Here is a 20,432-nt window from a genome sequence, read left to right as displayed (position 1 = left end):
GGTGATATTGAACAAATTACTCAACCTCTTTGGGCCTCAAATGTTCTCACTTATAAAATGAAGTTGTTGACTAAAGTGCTTTTCAGTTCTAAAACACATTACTTCCAATCCCATTTTATAGATAAAGGAGTTTGTGTTCTTTTTGAATCACTAAAAACAATAATAATAATAATAAATGGTTTACTCAGTATGTGAAAATGGATATTTATATTCAACAAGAAGACAAAAGAAAGCTGTAATCAATCATATAAAAAATTGATTATACAATTAACTCTGTTATCCTTGCTTAGGAGGGAGAACAGAGATGTATATAAATAAAAAGAGTAGAAAAGTTTAGAAAAATGCATTCTGACTTGATGTTAGAAAGACCTGTAATTCAATAAGATATTTACTAAATTCAATAACAATTATTTACTGAAATGGTAAAGCTACTTCCTACCCTACAATCATATCAGATATCAAATTTAGTTAACAGTTTTGGTTGGCAGTCAGATTATAACCATACACTATCAGGAAGTGCCAGTTGCAACAGCAGAACTTAACACTCAGAGAGAGAGTGTGTGGATACGACTCCCTGACCCTGACATCAATTGACTATAAACATGCACTATCTTAAGTAAAGTTGCCAAGAGGCAAACCCTAAGAAAAGGGCGAGCATACGAGTGATTCACTGAGGAAGTGTTCGTGGGAGAAATCTACAAGAGGCAAGGCAAGCAAGAAAAGGGAGGCTAATCAGCCGAGCAACGTCCTGGCCTTACCCCCATCCCACAGGGAGCTCTAGAGTATAAATTTCAGTAGCAAGTTTGCACTGCAAGACAGACAGACCTTCATACTCTTGCATCTCAGTCATCAGATACTGGTTACCAAGGGGAATGCATAAAATCCCAAGGACTCCCTGTTCTTGGAACATCTAGGTGATGCAGCTCCAGTGGCCCAGAGATAGTCTTTTGGAAGAGATTTTAAGTGTGAGCTTCCAGGAGCAAAGCAATGAAGAGCTGGGGGTAGGCACATCAAACAGGAAAGGAGATCTGGGCTGTGCATCATCAACATACACCACAGACAGTAATCATTCATTCACAGAGTCATTCATTCAACAAATATTTATTTGGCATCTAACTTGCACTAGGGCCTGGACTAAGGATTTTTAATTCAGTGGTGAAGACATGTCTTCTAACCATCGATGGTACAAAGCAATTTGAGAAAAAAAAATTAAAAAGGCAATGAAGGTGCAGTTCCCATTCTCGAAGAGCTTCCCATGTACTGGGTTGGTTAGATAATACCAGATAATGATATATGTCATACGAATAGTAAGTTAAAATAACAAATGTATTCTGAGGAAGAATAGATAGCTTTCAGAAAACTCAAAGGTGAAGTAAATAGTAAATTCATGTTGAAACCATAACCAGGACCACTGCAAAAATGATGCAGCAAAGGTTACTGATTTTACTCCTACAAAGCATCATGGATTTTGGTAGAAACACAGCCATTCCCGTCAGTCAACCCTACCAGTTGGTCAGGCTATCTGTGGGCCCAAACTAGAGCATCACAATTAAATCAATCTGGTTGTCAAGATTTGATGGAAATAATCCAACTTGAGTGAGAAGATAAAGCATTCACAGGTTTAGCACGGTGCCTTCATTTGCTCCATTCAGACATTTATGGCATACCTGTTGTGTGCCGGGCATTGCACTAAGGAATAGAAATAGAACAATACAAAGTCCTACCACAAAATGAACAAGACATTCACATCTACTACTCTTACAAGGTTTGTAATATGTGGAAAACAAATCCACAACAAAAATATAATGTAAGCAATGTAACAAACAGTGTACCCAGTCTTCCCTCATTACAAAGGATTAACTAACTTCCCACACAAGGCCAAGCCTCTACACTCTATCTCGCCTTTTCAAAAACATCAAGCCCAGACTTCTCTCCTTTATCTCCCACATCACCCATCTATGCCTCCATATGGGATTGTTTTCATCAGCAAATACTCTGTATTGTTTTCTATGTTTTCAAACAAACAAACAAAAAATTTTGCTTGAGCACAGTTCCTCCAGCTATGGCTTCCAGCAGTGCCCGTTGAAAGAGTTTTACATATAGTTAGTATGAACATATAAGTTAACATCCAAACTGGAACATGTTTGAGAATGAAAACAGCACTTATACCTTGAGATAATAAGCGTAAGTAGGGTGGTTGCTTATTTATAGGTCTGCTTCTAATCTTTCTTGAACTCACTGCAACAGGGCTTTCATCCCCACTATACACCAACAGTGTTCTCACTGAGATCACTAATGGCCTCAGGATGCCAAGTCCAACAGTCAGATTCTAGTCTTCAACGTGCCTCACCTACCAGTGGCGTTTGACCCAACTGTTTCCCCTCCTTGAACCATCTTCTTGCTTTGGCTTCCATTTTACTTTTCCTTCTATCCCGTTAACCACTCCTTCTCAGTCTCCTCAACGACTCCTCCTCATCCCTTTCATTACTTAATTTTGGAGGTTCCCAGGTATTAATCCATAGACATACTTACTTTCCTGCCTATGTTCAGAATCTTGGTGGTAACATCTAGTTTCGTGGTTATAAAGATCAGATGCTGAAGACCCACCCTACAATTCCAACTTCCAGATTATTCATCCAGCTGCCCATTGGACATGTGCACTTGGGGATCTATAAGGCATCTCAGATTTAACATGTTTGAAATCATATACCAGACCTCTTCTCTTCTCTTCTCTTCTCTTCTCTTCTCTTCTCTTCTCTTCTCTTCTCTTCTCTTCTCTTCTCTTCTCCTCTCCTCTCCCCTCCCCTCCCTTCTCTTCTCCTCTCCTCTCCTCTCCTCTCCTCTCCTCTCCTCTTCTGTTCTCTCTCTTCTCTCTCCATCTCTCTCACACACACATACCTGTTCTCTTGAAATTCTTTCCATCCAGCTGCCCAATCCCAGTACCTCAACATTATCCTTGTTTCCCTCTTTCTCTTTCATTCCACTTTCAATTAGCCATCAAATCCTTTGGCTCTACCTTAAAAATATATCCAGACTCCAACCACTTCTCACAACTGGACCATCACCACCCTGCTTCAAGTTTTCTTCATTTCTTGGATAGATGAGTGCTCCACTTTCCTACTGATGTCTCATCCCTTACTCCTTTCAGTCTGTTCTCTACACAATAACCAAAATATTCCTTTCAAATGAACATCAAATATATCACTCTTCCGCTTGTCCTTTTCCAGTGATTTGCCATCTCATTCAGAGAAAAAAGCATAAGTTTTTATAAGGGCCTCTAATTCCTATAAAAATCTAGTCTCTTTAAATTCTCCAGCCTCAGGAGCCTGGGTGGCTCAGTCCATTAAGTGGCTGCCTTTGGCTCAGGTCATGATTCTAGAGCCCTGAGTTCGAGTTCTGAGTCAGGCTCCCTGCTCATCAAGGGAGTCTGTTTCTCCCTCTCCCTCTGCCCCTGCTTGTGTGCTCTCTCTCTTACTCACTCTTTCTCTCAAATAAATAAATAAAATCTTTAAAAAAAAAACACACATACACAACAACAAAAGACCTGTCCAGCCTCATTTCCTACCACTTTGCTCCAAACTAATCTTACTCAACTGATACACTAGCTTCCTTGACATTCCTCAAATACGCCAGAGATTTGCCCATCAAATCTTTTGAGTTTTCTCTTAGGTATCTCTGTCTTATCCCCTCTTCTCCCTTAGATACTTGTCCAAATATCTGTTTATAAAAAGCCTTCCCTCCCACTCCAAGACTCTCTGCCCCCTTTCCTTGCTTTATTATTTCTTGTAACATTTATCACCATTTAACAAAAGATATGTTTTACTTATTCATTTTGCTTCTTGTTGCCTGCTTTCCAAGAATGAAAGTTGCATGCATGAGAAAAAAGATTTTTATTTATTAGTTCTAACTATGTTAAAGTGCCATTTTTGTAGGTCAAAACATTTTCTTCAATTTGCCTCTCAAGGACCTTGTACACAGTAGATATTCAATAAACCTTTGATGAATGAATGAATGAATTCCACAAGTGTGTGCAGGCCCTAAGGGAATGTATAATAGGAACCCCTTGATAAAACTGTGGGATTATCAGGGAGGGGGATGTTTCACCCACATCTTGAAAGATAAGTTGAATGTACTAAACTACCAGGTGGACATTAACATTCCATACCAAAATGACATTATGTGTTAAGGCAACAATGTTGACCAAATAAGTGATTTCAAAATTAATAAATACTGGCACTTTGTTATAACAATGATAGCATTTCATTGGTGGCTATTAAGCCAGAAAATAATAAAATTACTTTTGCATTTCAGAAAGACCATCCCAGTGACCTATGCCAGGTGAACTGAGGTACAGGGGGCTGCTAATTTAGCCTGCCCACAGACAAAATGGAAAAAAAAACATGAGGAGACATATAGTGATAGATGACACTAGAGAAAGGAAGAGAAACTTCAAACCTTATTGAAGAAGGGCCTATAAAACAAATCATAGGATGTTAATTTAATACTATGAGCACAGGCAAGATTTTAAGCCACAAAATGATATAACCAGAATTAGGTTTACACAGATTACATCACTGCAAAGAGAAATTAGGGAATCAATCCCATTTACAATTACACCAAAAATAATGAGAAACCTAGGAATAAACCTATCCAAAGGGGTGAAAGACCTGTACCCTGAAAACTATAAAATGCTCATGAAAGAAATTGAAGACAACATAAAGGAATGGAAAAATATTCTGTGCCCATAGATTGGAAGACAAATACTGTTAAAAAGTCTATCCTACTCAAAGCAATCTACACATTTAAGGCTATCCCTATCAAAATACCAACAGCATTTTCCACAGAACTAGAACAAGCAATCCTAAAATTTGTATGGAACCACAAAAGACCCCGAATAGCCAAAGCAACTTCGAAAAATAAAAGCTGGAGGCATCATAATTCTGGACTTAAAGTTATATTATAAAACTGTAGTGATCAAAAAGTATGAGACTGGCACAAAAATAGACACAGACGTCAACAAAACAGAACAGAAAACCCAAAACTGAACTTACAACTATATAGTCAATTAATCTTTGACTAAGCAGGAAAGAATATTCTACATGAAAAAGTCTCTTCAACAAATGGTGTTGGGAAAACTGGACAGCCACACACAAAAGAATGAAACTGGACCACTTTTTTTACACCATACACAAGTTCAAAATGGATGAATGACCTAAACATGAAACAGGAAACCATTAAAATCTTAGAGGAGAACACAAGCAGTAACCTCTTTGACATTGGCGGTAGCACCTTTTTACTAGATATGTCTCCAAAAACAAGGGGAACAGGCAAAAATAAACCACTGGGACTTTGTCAAAATCAAGAGCTTCTGCACAGTGAAGGGAATAATCGACAACACTAAAAGGCAACCTGTGAAATAAATAAATAAATAAACAAACAAATAAATAAATAAATATTAAAAAAATAAAAGGCAACCTGTGTAATGAGAGAAGATATTTGCAAATGACATATCTGATAAAGGGTTAGTATCCAGAATATACAAAAAACTTCTAAAGCTCAACAACCAAAATCCAAATAATCAAATCAAAAATGAGCAGAAGACATGAGTAGACATTTTTCCAAAGAGACGTCCAGATGGTCAACAGACACATGAAAAGATGCTCAACATCGATCATGATCTGGAAATGCAAATCAAAACTACAATGAGGTATCACCTCACACCTGTCAGAATGGCTGAAATCAACAACGCAGGAAACAACAAATGTTGGTAAGGATGCAGAGAAAGGGGAGCCCTTTTACGCTGCTGGTGAGGATGCAAACTTGTGCAGCCACTCTGGAGAACAATATAGAGATTCCTCAAAAAGTTAAAAAAACAGAGCTATCCTATGACCCAGCAATTGCACTACTGGGTATTTACCCAGAGGATACAGATATGCTAATTCAAAGGGATGCAGCACCCTGACGCTTACAGCAGCATTATCTGTAATAACCAAATTATGGAACAGCCCAAGGGTCCATCGACTGACGAATGGATAATGACATGATACACACAGGCACACAGACACACACAGACACACACACACACAGGAATATTAGTCATTGAAAAGAGTGAAATCTGGGAAATGAACTAGAGGTGGTGGAGGGGGAGGTGGGCAGGGGGTTGGGGTGGCTGGGTGACAGGCACTGAGGGGGGCACTTGACGGGATGAGCACTGGGTGTTATGCTATATGTTGGCAAATTGAACACCAATAAAAAATAAATTCATAATAAAAAATAATAAATTATATATATGTATATATATATACATATGTATATATATATATAGGAAAGAGTGAAATCTTACCATTTGCAATGACATGGGTGGTGCTAGAGAGTATCATGCTAAGCAAAATAAGTCAGAGAAAGACAAATCCATATGATTCCGTTCATATGTAGAATTTAAGAAACAAAACAAATGAGAAAAGGGAAAATGAGAGAGCGATGCAAACCAAGAAACAGGTTCTTAGCTATAGAGAACAAACTGATGGTTACCAGAGGCGAGGTGGGTGGGGGCTGAACTAAATAGGTGATGGGGGTCCCTGGTATAGTCCCCTCCAGCCACCTGCCATGGGTGCAAACCAGGAACTCTTAACTGGAAGAAACTGTATTGCCTTGGAGAATCTAACCCCAAACACACTGAGGCCACACACCAAGGTAGTGACTAGTCTAACCTGTGCTAACCTTAGGGCACAACGTGCTGGACAGTTTTAGCTTCCTGTGAATATCTGTAACCACTGCCTTAACCACATCTCACTTCTTGCCACCTGTTGCTATCTGTCCTTTCTTGTGAGCTTCTCCACAGTTTCCAGTGGACTTTGATATTTTGTCACCGAGAGTTCATTTCGAAATCAGGAAAAGGCAAAAAATACTAATGCCAGGGAAAGTGTCGCTGAAACAGAGAAAAAAAAAATGCTTGTATCACCACAGTGTAGATGATGAGCTAGAAGGGAATGGGAACAAATAGAAGGAAATGAGTGAGACTGTTGTAGAAGTCCTAGTAAACGGTGATGATAGTTTACCCAAAGCAATCTACACATTTAAGGCCATCCTTAATGGGGAGATGGCAGTAGGGGTGCAGAGAAATGGTAGGATTTATTCAACTAGTCCTAAAATTCTAACAAGTCCTTTAGTAACCAAGTAAAGTCAACTGAAGTCACATTGTCACTTAGGGACAATCATTCGCTTTGCCTGTACCCACCACACGCCAGTGTCCTGTTAGAACAATGGAGACCCCGGTGGAGGAATGGTGGGGGGGGAGTTCAAAATATTTCACCAGCCAGAGAACTGCTGTGTGGTTAGTCAGGAGATTGCTGTACGATAATTCATTTTATACTGTGAAAAGGAAAATCACAGCTGTCTTCCTCTTTTGGGAGAACAATGTTCTACTTAATCATAACATAGAAACTAAGTCTTCATAAATATAGTTATCACTCGGAAGCAATGAAATATAATTTTATTACACCTGTTTATTTGCATTTTCTGATAGCCCGGGATGAGAGCCCAGCTCGAGAAACATCAACCACTTACTGGGGTTTCGCTGTCCGTCTGCACAGCTTCTTCCAACAACCGCCATGAACCAAACTGCCCATTTAGCCCCTTGGAAAGGACACTACAGTCAGAACACGCAGGGACGCGAGACTCAGCTCCCGCCCTAACTTCTTCTGTCAACTTGTGACTATCAGGTCACTTTCCTAGTCATCGCTAAAAGTCCCTTCCAGGGATAGTAGCTTATCATTACTTGTATATATTATGCCCGAGAGATTGCTGCATCTCAGTTCTTCTCATCTAGTCTCCTTATTTTGAGAATAAAACAATGAAAAGTCTTCCCTTAATCTTCACAGGGTTTTAATCCTCTGCATTTTTCACTTCCCTTGGAAATACAGACATGCCAACTGCTCAGCTAACATCCTTTACTCTCGATTGTGTCTCTATTTTTCCCATTAACCGCCCATGAGCTTGGTACTGATTACACAGAAATAATTTTAGTAACCAATATGGGATAGAAGAAGCTGGCGTTTGATAAATTTTCTTATGATTGTAGTAACACATCATAGCAATGAATTAAGATATAGGAGTTATGTATTTTTGATCTCTTAAAACACCTGAATGTCCCAAATAGGTTTTCCTTAGGGGGTGTCTATTGGACCCAGTGGCCTTTACCCTGTAGTTTCATGGACTCTCTATGTTTAAAGTATATTTGTTTCATCTTTTTATAGGATTTTAAGTATTTAATCATTGAAGGGAGAAAAATGCTAAAGGCAGTTGCCGCAAATTTCTTTGTCACAAAAATAGGGATGGCAATTAAGTCTCAACTATCCTGACAACAGAGAGTGGCTGCTTAGAGGACACGATGAGGTGAACACTGAGACCACATCTGTACCTGGCAGGAGAAAGTGCCATGATCTGTGAAATGCCATCTGTGCTGTTAAGGGCAAGAGAAGTGGGGTGCCTGAGGGGCTCAGTGGTTGAGCATCTGCCTTCGGCTCAGGGTGTGACCCCCGGGACCCAAGATTGAGTCCCGCACCCAGCTCCCTGCGTGGAGCCTGCTTCTCCCTCTGCCTGTGTCTCTGCCTCTTTCTCTGTGTCTCTCATGAATAAATAAATAAAATAATATCTGCAAAAAAAAAAAAGGGGGTAGGAGAAGTGGCACTGGTGTCAGATATTTGCCATTATTAGGATGGAATATCCTTTGGAAGGGAGTCATAATGCAAGGGAACTTTAGATAAGTTCAAATTCACTTTGTCTCTGGTAGCTGTGCAATTTCTAATAAGACCATCAAAGTGGAGGTTATTATGCTGAGTGAAATAAGTCAATCGGAGAAGGACAAACATTATATGTTCTCATTCATTTGGGGAATATAAATAATAGTGAAAGGGAATAGAAGGGAAGGGAGAAGAAATGGGTAGGAAATATCAGAAAGGGGGACAGAACATGAAGACTCCTAACTCTGGGAAACAAACTAGGGGTGGTGCAAGGGGAGATGGGAGGCGGGTGGGGGTGAATGGGTGACGGGCACTGAGGGGGGTGCTTGACGGGATGAGCACTGGGTGTTATTCTGTATGTTGGCAAATTGAACACCAATAAAAAATAAATTTATTATTAAAAAAAAGACCATCAAAGACTGATTAAAGATTTCACCAATGAGATCTTTATTTGTTCAGTTAACATTTGATGAGCATCTATGAATGGCCAAGCTACTGTTCACATGCTGAGTGTCCAAAAGTGAGCAAAAGAGAGATGGTCCCTTTTTTCAAGGAGCTTGCCATCCAGTGGGGAGATACAGCAACAGTCTTATAATTGAGAATAATAAAGTGGATCTAATCTACACCGGCTCAAAGAAGTCCTCTCTACACAGACGGTGCTTGAGCACAACAGGGACAGAGCACCATGGAAGTAAGGGAAAGTAAGCGATTATTTAAATTCTGACATATGATGTTTATTTTTCACAGGAGTAAAGATCTCGAAGGAAAGGTAAAAACACGTATATGATTGTAATATAACGCAAAAATGTAAGCACACACATGCGATTATCAGAAACCTTTTAAAATCATATACTAAATAATTCTGGAGACTTTCTTCTAATAATTTTAAGTAACTCAGATTTTTCTCACTTTGCTCTTTACAAAGTGCCTGTAGAACACGCATGGCGTTAACAGCGCATTCGGATTTTACAGATGAAAAATTCCAACAGGTTTTTTATAGTCATCAAGTCACATTAAAGGACAATGAAGCTAAATTTCCCTGCGTATGAGCCTTTCTTCTAGATTGTTTTAATTATTTGTTGTGTTAAAAATGAATTGTAGTAGCTGCTATATAATTAGGTGAAACGGTGTGTAGTTATACCATACAGCAAGGATGAGAAAAGAAAACATTTCCCACAGCCGTACACTTGCTAAATAAAGACCTGAATAACATTTTCTCTGATTTGACCTTTGTAATTTGGTATGTCGAGTGAAACCAAGCTTCCGGTTTGCCAGAGTTACCCTGAGAAAATCCTGCACCGCCAGGAGGGCACTAGGAACTTTGGAAGACACCGTGACTATTTCGTGGCTTTACAGCATGACCACAGTAACAATAATAGGTTTACTTTTCCTTTCACCTAACTGAAAAATCAGTGCCTCTCTTTAATAGCTGCAAAACAACGACGTTGCTGCCACTCAATTCTCAGCCAATAAAGCTGAATTAATTCACCTACGAGGATATAATATGATGGGGGTGGGAGGTTCTTCCTACAACAAATCAGTAAAACAGAACAAGCCGGGGAGAAGGGAGCAGGTGCTTTTGGCATCGTTATGCAGAAGATGAATATATTGATACAAAGAGGAAAGGATGCTGTAAACAAGAAACTCAAAGCCCAAGAGTATTTATCATATTTAAAATTCAGAAGACAACTTTTCTTTTCTTTTCTTTTTTTCTTTTTTCTTTTCTTTTCTTTTTCTTTTCTTTTTCTTTTGTTTTTTTTGTTGTTGTTGTTTTGTGTTTTTTGTTGTTGTTGTTGTTTTGCGAAGCAAGAGGGAAATAAATACACACAAATTATTCCAGCAGAAACAAGGAATCCGTACTCAGATGCACGAGCCAATAAACATAAAGAGGAGGCCGGGAGGGGTGAGGGAAGCAGCCGGCCTGGCCTGAGCGGGTCATGTGCGCCCAGGGGTTGGGCACCGGGGAAGCCTGGCCCTCGCAAGCCAGGAGCCTCGGTTGGTGCTCAAAGCAACTGAGGGCCACTCAGGGCCTGAAACAGAGTCACTTGATTGGAAAAAACAAAAGGAGATTATTTAGGCAACAGGATTTAAGACGTATTGAGGAAGGAGGCTAGTGAGTAGAAAAGCATATTACAAGTGAAAAAAAAAAATGTGTTCTGTGGCTTTTATAGCAGCCTCCATCACCGCAGTCAAAGAACTCATTCTGGGAAGGAGGAGGTTTTAGAATTGGGGATGGATTGGTAGGAAAATCCCAGAACCACACTAAGAATGAAATGCACAGTAACGGCAACACCACAACCGTTTCAAAGCCTACGGATGGGAGAAAGCACACCGCAGAAACACTCAGCAGAGCCTCTCCGGGACTCTCAGCATGGGATCCATGTGACAGATATTCTGAGAACAATTACAAAAATGTCATTAATGAGGCCAAACCCCGGCCTTCTACTCAAATCCATTTCATATCCGGTATTGTCATAATGTGGGCGCCTGGGTGGCTCGGTGGTCGAGCATCTGCCTTGGGCTCAGGGTCCTGGGATCGAGTCCCGCATCGGGCTCCCTGCATGGAGCCTGCTTCTCCGTCTGCCTGTGTCTCTGCCTCTCTCTGTGTCCCCCATGAACAAATAAAATCTTTTAAAAAAATAAATGTATATACATATATAGTCATAAGGAGACCCCAGAACACTGTCACTAGTGAAGTTGCTCTGATGGCCCGTCCCTACCTATACCTTCCTCCCTCCACTCTTTTACTAAGGATTCTGAGACAGGTTTGCTACGTACATGGGGTTCCTTTGGAACCCAGTGGCCTTCAGAGGTCACCAGCCCTCTACGTCTGAATTGTGTCTGTCTCCTCCCTCAACAGGACAAGTTCTTGAAGTCCTATGCCCACCTCTGCAATCTCTGCTTCCGCTCCTTCCTAGGCCTGATACAGCGGCCCTCACCCAGGACGGACTAACGTGTCGCTGACTCCCGTAAAATGGCAATAAACTTTGAAGGTCCTTGTCTGCTCCAGCACTAAAATGCTGTTATAACAGATTGATCACCCCTTCCAACTGCATTTGGCTTCAGGCAAGGAAATTAGCACCGAGGCAACCTGTATAGTCTCTTCTTGTAAATCACTTCACATTTATTTACTAAGCACAGTATTTACTAGTTCACCGTGGAGCTTTCAAGTTTAACTTACTTACAGATAGATGCTTCAAGGAAAGGACGCAGCTTTGCCATATTCACGCCGCTGTTGTCACATGTTTCTAATCAATACGTGGAAGGCTGAATAATGGCCCCGAAAACACGGTGCCCCAATCCTTAGGATCTGGGAATATCAGCTAAAGGGATTTTGCTGTTGTGATTAATTAAGAATTCTGAGTTGAGGAGCTTACCCTGGATTATTTTTGGGGGAAGGGACCATAAATGCAATCACAAATGTCCTTATAAGAGGGAGGTGGGGGGAGTTTTGAAGACAGAAAAGGAGAATGCAACACGATGACAAAGAGAGAAATCTGAAGATGCCATGAACCAGAGACTATAAGGAATAGTTTCAGAAGCTGGAAAGGCAATGACTAGATCATCCTCTACGGCCTCTAGGAGGCACCAGCTCTGCTCACATTTTTATTTTTTATTTTTTTCACATTTTGATTTTTAATCCCATAAGACTCATTCTGAATTTCTAACCACTGGAACAATAAGAAAATAAATTTACGTAAAGTCACCAAGTCTGTGGTAATGCGTTACAGCAGCAATGGGAAATGAATACTCTAATACCTTTATTTATCTTCCCCCCAGTTAATACACTGTTTGATTTGTGTTCGATCTTCAGCTTCTTGTAGGAGCACATTTTGTATTTATTCGTGGGCTGCTCTTTCTGTTGTAGGCCTATCATTTACAGCTTTCAAGCCGCTAATGTTGGCACACTTACCCATACGTATTATCACCAAGCACCCAGCACATTACTGCACGTTATCTGGTACGCGCACAAAAGAGTGAGATGATTGAGTAGAACCTAGAATCATCTCCAGCAACTTTTCTCCAAGTGTTGTTGCATGACGCTTTGCATCAGAATCACCCAGGGAGGGTAACTTCTAAAATTCAGATTTCTGGGCCTCCATACTCTGGCAATTCTGAATCCCCTCTCTGGGGTGGGGCCGTAAAATCCTTCATCCTAATAGACTTACCAGTTGAATCCCAGGTATAACTAAAATTGAGGGACTATTGACCTAGAGTCACCTAAACAAGCTTTTGTTCATTCAGCTCCCCAGCGAGCAAACCTCAAGTCTTGAGCAAAATACTTAAGCAAAAGCCTCACACGTAGGAAAACATACACGTCTTTATTCCTTAAAACGCTCTCAGCATCAGAATCTTCAATGAAGATACGCACAACATGACTGGTATTATTTTTTAACTCTAACGACCAATCTTTCTTCCTCCTGCGCAATAAATGATAAAACAGCGGATGAGTCAAGTCCAATGTTTGGAAACCAGTAAAAGTCGTTTAATACTGTCACAGACTCTCTAGATAAAACATTAGCTTTCAACCCCTCTCTGAGATAGAGCGCCTCTTTTATAGTTAATTGAATTGCACCTGTTGTTGTTGTTGTTGTTGTTGTTGTTTTAAATGACATAGAACAAATATAGAGAATTTCCTTATTAAGCTCTCTGCTCTATGACTGGTCAAATGTCTGCAGCGCGACCAATCGCCAAGTACATCTCTGCACATGCAGGAGCTCAGCGCTCAGTTGGGCTCAGCTCCAACTTGGTTCAGGCCCATCTGTCCCTTTATTCCCACTGCTTGCTGACCTCTCATTTACATATGCCACCTTCCCCTCCAAAGCCACTACCCAGGCCCCACACAGTCCTGCTGCCCCGTCTGCTCTCCTGTATCTTTCAATGACTCAGGGAACGCTCCACCATCCAGACCCTAGAATTCATTTGTTCATTCACTCATTTAACAAAAGCATTTATCGAGGGCAGATTTTCACTCAGTCAGTTAAGCACCTGCCGTCAGCTCACATCATGATCCCAGGGGCCTAGGATGGAGCCCCACTTTGGGCTCCCTGCTCAGCCCCTTCCGCCCAACCCCTGCTAGTCCATTCTCTCTCTCTCAAATAAATAAATAAATAAATAAATAAATAAATAAATAAATAAAATATTAAAAAATATATATTGATTGAGATCTACCTTTGTGCCAGGTCCTCTTCAGGGTACTGCAAATATATAGGTTAACCAAACAGAAATCCCTGCCTTGCAGAGCTAAGTAAGTGAGGTAAATACAAACGACACCTAGCATGTTAAATAATAGTACGTGCTTAACGCAAAAAAGAAATCAGAGAAGGAAGGAGGGACGTCTCAAAGACCAGAGACAGCCTCAATTCTGAAAAGGTGACATTTAAGTTAAAATATAAAATAAGTGAGGATGAGCAATGTGGTTATAGATTTGGGGGGATGGAGAGGGAAGAGCCACTTCTCAGTGTCCTGAAAATCACTGTTTCAGTCCTTAAGCCTCTCAGTTTAACTCCTTCTCTAAAGAAATCGCAAAATATTGCAATCCTAGCCTTCCCAGCATATTTAAATAAGGTCGAAATGTTTTCCCACATTTGCTGTGGGTATTGTCCTAATGATGTAAAACATGACAATACCCTTGAATGGATACAACGCCTTCTCCCCTTCCCCTCCCTCCCACTCTAGAACCAGCCACTGCGGTGACACGCTTCAGTATATGTATTTGTCCTTCAGTTTTATTCAGCTTCTGTTCAAAGGAGTTGTACCAGGCTACACCCCCACCAGTCCTGCTCCCCCACACCCTCACCAAATCTTGTATTTTGAAATGTTTGTTAATCAAGGGGCACAAATGAGGTCTCACTATTAGCTCTGATTTGCATGTTTCTGATACTCGTGATGTCAAACACCATTTCACGATTCTTAGCTGTTATATTTCCTTCTGCAAACTGCCCTGTTCCTCTGCCCATTCTTCCAATGGATTGTATGTTTTTTTCTTATGATTTGTAGTCATTTTTTGTATATGTTGGGCAGCAATCATTTGCCAGTACACGATTTGCAAAAATCCTCTCCTAGTCTGTGCTAGCCTTGTGCACTGTGTCTGATCAAATAGAATGTTTTACTTTGAATGTAGTCAAATATCAAATGTTCCCTTTAGGGTTTTTCCTTTCTGGGTCTCTTTAAAGAAGTCTTTCACTGCCCTCAAGGTCAAAAAGATATTTTTCTTATATTTTCTCCTAAAGTTCTTAAAATTTTTCTATTCAAAGTCAGAGCTTTAAGTCATGTGGAATGTATTTGTGTAAATGATGTGAAATAGGGATCTCACTTTTTTTTTTCTACGTGGATAATCAATTGTCTCAGGACTAATCACTGAAGAGTCTTGTCTTTCCCACGGATTTATAACGCCCCTCTCCATAAGCCAAGTTCTCACATATACTCTGTGCTGTTTGTATTATTGGTCATTATGTCTGTCGTCATGCCAATAGCACATTCTGTAATCACTAAAACTAAATAATAAATCGTGAGGTCTAATAAGTCCCTGCTGTTATTTTTTTCAAAACTTCCTTATTATTCTATATGAATTTTAAGATCATTTTCCACACTTACACATAAAATCCTGTTGGGGATTTTGCTAAAATTGCACTGGATTTGCATGTTAATTTGACATCTTCAAACATTATATCTTAACATCCATGCCCATGGAATATCTCTTGATTATTTCAGTCTTTACCCCACTTTTAAGTATTATGAGAAAAGCTTTGCACATCTTCTATTAGATTGCTAGATATCTTACGGTCTGTTCTCACTGTGAATGGGATTTGAAAAAAATCATATTTCTAATCTATTATTTTGACATTAGCTACTTACTGATTTTTGTGAAGTGATTTGGAAACAAGCCAACTTTCTGAATTAATTCTAATAGTTTTACTGTGTTGTTTTGTGTTGGCTTGTCTCAGTCAGGATTCCTAGAACAATGCCAAATAGGAGTAGTGAAAAAAGGCATCCTTATCTTATTTTTGACTCTATTTGGAATGCTTCTATTGTTTCACTACCAACTATAATTCTTGCTGCAAGATAAGGAAATTCCCTTCTATTCATTGTTTGCCAAGAACTGCAACATGAATAGTGTTGGATTTTTCTAATGCTTTCATCACATCTATTCAGATAACATGTTTCTTCTTCTTCTTCTTCTTCTTTTTTTTTTTTTTCCTGTGTTCTGTTAAGGCAGTGAATTATAGTAATAAATTTTCTGGTGTTAAACTGTTAGCTTTCCTGGGCAAGGAGAAAGGGAAGGAGACAACCTACTTAGACGTGTTGGGAAGCTTTCCTTTTTAAGATAAGATGTAACTTAAAAAGCAGAATCGGACCTATAAATCCAGAGAACAACCTGGTGGTTGCCAAACAACAGGGAATGGGGAGGGGCTGGGCCGAATGAGTGAAGGGAAGAGAGAAATACAGGCCTCAGTTTTGGAATAAATAAGTCACAGGAATAAAAGGCACAGCATAGAGAATATAGTCAGTGGTACTGTAATAATATTACATGGTCACAGATGGGAGCCACGCTTGTGTGATATAGCACAACCCACAGGGTTGTTGAGTCACCGTGTTGTACACTGTGTGTGACTATACTCAAATAGTTGAACGGATGGATGGATAGATAGACAAGACATAACTTTTCCCAAATAGTTGCTGGAACAAACCTATAAAACAGTGTAAACCTGGTACTTTTGTGTGTAGGGAATAGATTTTTGATCAGTGATTTAACGTCTCTATGGTTATTGACAATGTATCAATTTCTTAAAATGACGCATTTCATCTAAGTCTTAAAAGCATGAGTATGAAACTCTTCACGATATTGTTTTTAAAATTTCACCTATATCTACACCCATTTCAATCCCAATAATGTTTGTATCTTCTGTTTCTCTTGATGAAGATGGTCAGATCATTTATTTCGTTATACTCTGTTACTTCTCTGAACGCTTCATGTTTTAAATGTGACCTTATATACTACATTGTTTAAGGCTATACATTCCTTCTAAGCATAGCTCGATTTTATCCCATGAAGTTTAATAAGCAGTACTCTCATTTTTCATTGATTTCTAAGTATTTTATAACTTCCTATTTGACCCATAAGTTATTTATAAATATGCATTTAGGGGCACCTGGGGGGCTCAGTGGTTGAGTGTCTGCCTTTGGCTCAGGGTGTGATCCTGGGGGTCCTGGGATCAAGTTCCGCATTGTGCTCCCTGCAGGGAGCCTGCTTCTCCCTCTGCCTTCATCTCTGCCTCCCTGTGTGTCTCTCGTGAATAAATAAATAAAATATTTTTTAAAAAGAAATATGTATTTAACTTCCTAACATATGTGATTTTTAGGTTATCTTTTTATTACTATCTAATAGTTATTATCTAACTTTACTGCCAAAACCATGGCTTGTCTGATACTGATTCTTGGTATCGCTTCAGATTTTTTGTAAACTAGGAATTGATGAATTTTATAAGCTGACATAGACCCTTGAAAACAATGTTTAACCTCTAATTTGTAGGTATATCATTTCAAACATTCTACTTAGATTGTATTGTTTAATGCTTGGAAACACCTGTTAGGGTTTTTTGCTTTATGTTTCTGAGAAAGGTGGTAAAGTCTCCTACAAATCCATTAATTTGGACTTGTCCATCCGTAGTTTTGCCAATCTTGCCTCATATGTTTTGAGCCAGTATTATTTGTTGCAAACAGGTTCACGCCTTCTAGGTTAACGCCTTTTTTATTTTAGTCTCAATAATGCTAGTGCCTTAAAATCTATTTCACCAAGTAACATCAGTTTTCTTCCTTTCACATGCAGAATTTTGGGCTTTATATTTAACATGAATCTTCTGTTAAGCATAGTATCAGATTTTATTTCTTCATCCAATTTTACTCACTGTTTTAATAGGCAAGTTAGTGTAAATGGATACAGATATAGCTATATAGATCTAGATGTATATATTTTAATTCGGTTGTAATGTCTTATTCAATATTTCCTATTCACCTTTATTTTACTGACTTTTTTTCATTTCCTTTTTTTATAAGAGAGAGAGAGCTAAAGTGGGAGTGGGGAGGGGCGGAGGGAGACGGAGAGGGAGAGAGAATCTTAAGCAGGTTCCACACCCAGCATGGAGCCAGACCCAGGACTCAGTCTCACGACTCAGAGATCATGGCCTGAGCTGAAATCAAGAATCAGATGCATAACCAACTGATCCACCCAGGGGTCCCTCTTCATTCCAGCTTTCTATTAGACTGATCATATTTTCTTTTTTATTTATTTATTTATTTATTTATTTATTTATTTATTTATGATAGTCACACAGAGAGAGAGAGAGGCAGAGACATAGGCAGAGGGAGAAGCAGGCTCCATGCACCGGGAGCCCAACGTGGGACTCGATCCCGGGTCTCCAGGATCACGCCCTGGGCCAAAGGCAGGTGCCAAACCGCTGCGCCACTCAGGGATCCCCTGATCATGTTTTCTTTATTCCAATTTTCTCCTTTCATTCATTTGGAAATTGTACATTCTACTTACCCCTTCTGTGGTTGCACTTAGGCGTCACTGTATAATGACTTTACACAGTCTAGCATCAGTTCCTATCTCTCTATGCCTTGAGAACAAGGACCTGAGCACACTCTACTCTCAGGAGATGTGGTTGTCCCATGCGTAGGTTCGAAGCTAGACTACTTGACTCTAGATCCTTGTTCTACCTCTTGCTAACATTTAACAGGCAAGTTACTAATCATGTCTCTGCATCAGTTCCCTCATCTGAGAAATAAAGTTAATAATAATAATTTTAGTAATAATTGCTTGGGAATTATGAGAATTAAATTAGTCTTATAAGAAAATGACTTAGAGAAATACCTAGTACATATATCAGATGTTACACATGTTCATTTTCCTATATAACTAGAGTTATGACTCATTTTTAAAACCATCAAAATTAGGGACACCTGAGTGGCTCAGTCAGTAAAGTGGCCAACTCTTAATCTCAGGGTCCTGGGACCAACCCCTTCCTGGAGTCCTGCATCAAGTCCCACATCCAGCCCCATGTCAAGCCCTGAGTCTGGCTCCAATGCTCAGTGGGGGGTCTGCTTGAGGATTCTCTCCCTCTTCCTCTGCCCCTACCCCCACTCATGCTCACTCTCTCTCTCTCTCTCTCTAAAATAAATAAATAAATCTTTTAAAAAATAAAATAAAATCACCAAAGTCATTATTATTATTTTATAGATGATGCGTATTTAAATTTACCAACAGATTTATCAATTCCTTTTTTCACCATTGCTTCTTTCTAAGTCAAATGTCCTTCCCTGGGTATATCCTGTCATCAGTCTTTGCACAATGGTCTATAAATACAAAGTGGTCAGTCATTTTTGTCTGAAGATATTTATATTTTGCCTTTACTTATAATTAGTAATTTACAAATATATGAAAGCCTAGGTAGACCATGAATTTAACTTTTTTCCACATTTTGAAAGTATGTGTTACACAATCTATGGAACTCTATTTTCCCTAATGAGAAGTCCATGTGTCATTCCATCCTTAATAGGTGATATTTCTTTTCTCTCTGGCTGCTCTTTATTAAACATGAAAAGTTTTAAATTTTCAGAAAGAAGCAGAGAGAAGAGTATAATGAATTCTTGTGTAACCATCTCCTAGGTTCAATAATTATCAAGAATTTGCTTCATTTATACCTTTTTTTTTCCTTCACTGAAGTGTTTTTAAAGGAAATCACAGATATTATGCCATTTCATGCATACCATATGCACCTTCAAAACTATGATTTTTTAATGTAACCACAGGATCATTATACATCTCACAAAATACAACTTCTTTTAAGTTTTCTCTTTGAGTTTGGTGTTTCAGAGTTTTAACATGATGTTTCCAATGTGGCTTTTTTCTTACTTATCCTGCTCAAGTCATTTTTGACCTCTCTTCTACCTCACCACATTATCCCAAATCCAATCCATCACTGAGCTCTTTTAATTTTGCCTCTTTAATTGATTTTTAACCCACTTCTTCTCTCTATATACACTGCCATCTGAGTCAAGTGAACCCATCTCTAGCTTGCAATACTACAGTTTCACAATTTCTCACATCCCTTCCTTCCCCTCTACATTCAATCTTCATAATGTAGCCAAAGGCTCTCTTCAGAATGCAAATTCAATGATGCAACCTCCATCTGAAAAACCTTCACTTTCTCTGAAAAAAAAGGTCTACAAGGTGTGTGTAGTCAGTCTCTCAACAGCTATGCATAAACCATCAACTTAATCTTGAGCACCTTCCCCAATATCTACTCTCTACTACACTCCCAATGACTTTCTAATTAACTTTTACTAATCCTTCAAATTTCCCATATCTTCTTTGGGGAAATCATCCTTGGAATCCAAAACTAGATCAAAGTTTTGTTTCATTCTTTTTTTTTATAAGTTCTCAGAGAGAACACCTGGCACAATAGCAATTTTGTACCTTTCATCTTCTGTGTGTCTGATTATTTGATTAATGTCAGCATCCCCTGGAGACTAAGAGTTTCATGAAAGCTTCTCATTGCATCCCCCAGACTTAGAAGAGAAGCCAGCATAAAGCAAGAACTCAATCAGTATTGCTCAAAGGAAGGAAGGAAGGAAGGAAGGAAGGAAGGAAGGAAGGAAGGAAGGAAGGAAGGAAGGAAGGAATATCCA

The 20,432-nt window shown here is 39.3% G+C and overlaps 1 protein-coding gene across 1 annotated transcript in view; it reads right to left on the bottom strand.

Annotated features, from left to right (window-relative positions):
- Nucleotides 1-20,432, bottom strand: part of TRHDE (thyrotropin releasing hormone degrading enzyme) — a 371,390-nt gene that overhangs the window by 265,304 nt on the left and 85,654 nt on the right. The gene's annotated exons all lie outside the window — the stretch shown is intronic.

This window comes from Canis lupus, chromosome 11 (genome assembly GCF_048164855.1).
Source record: "Canis lupus baileyi chromosome 11, mCanLup2.hap1, whole genome shotgun sequence".
Lineage (NCBI taxonomy): Eukaryota > Metazoa > Chordata > Mammalia > Carnivora > Canidae > Canis > Canis lupus.
This window is presented reverse-complemented; position numbering and strand designations above follow the sequence as displayed.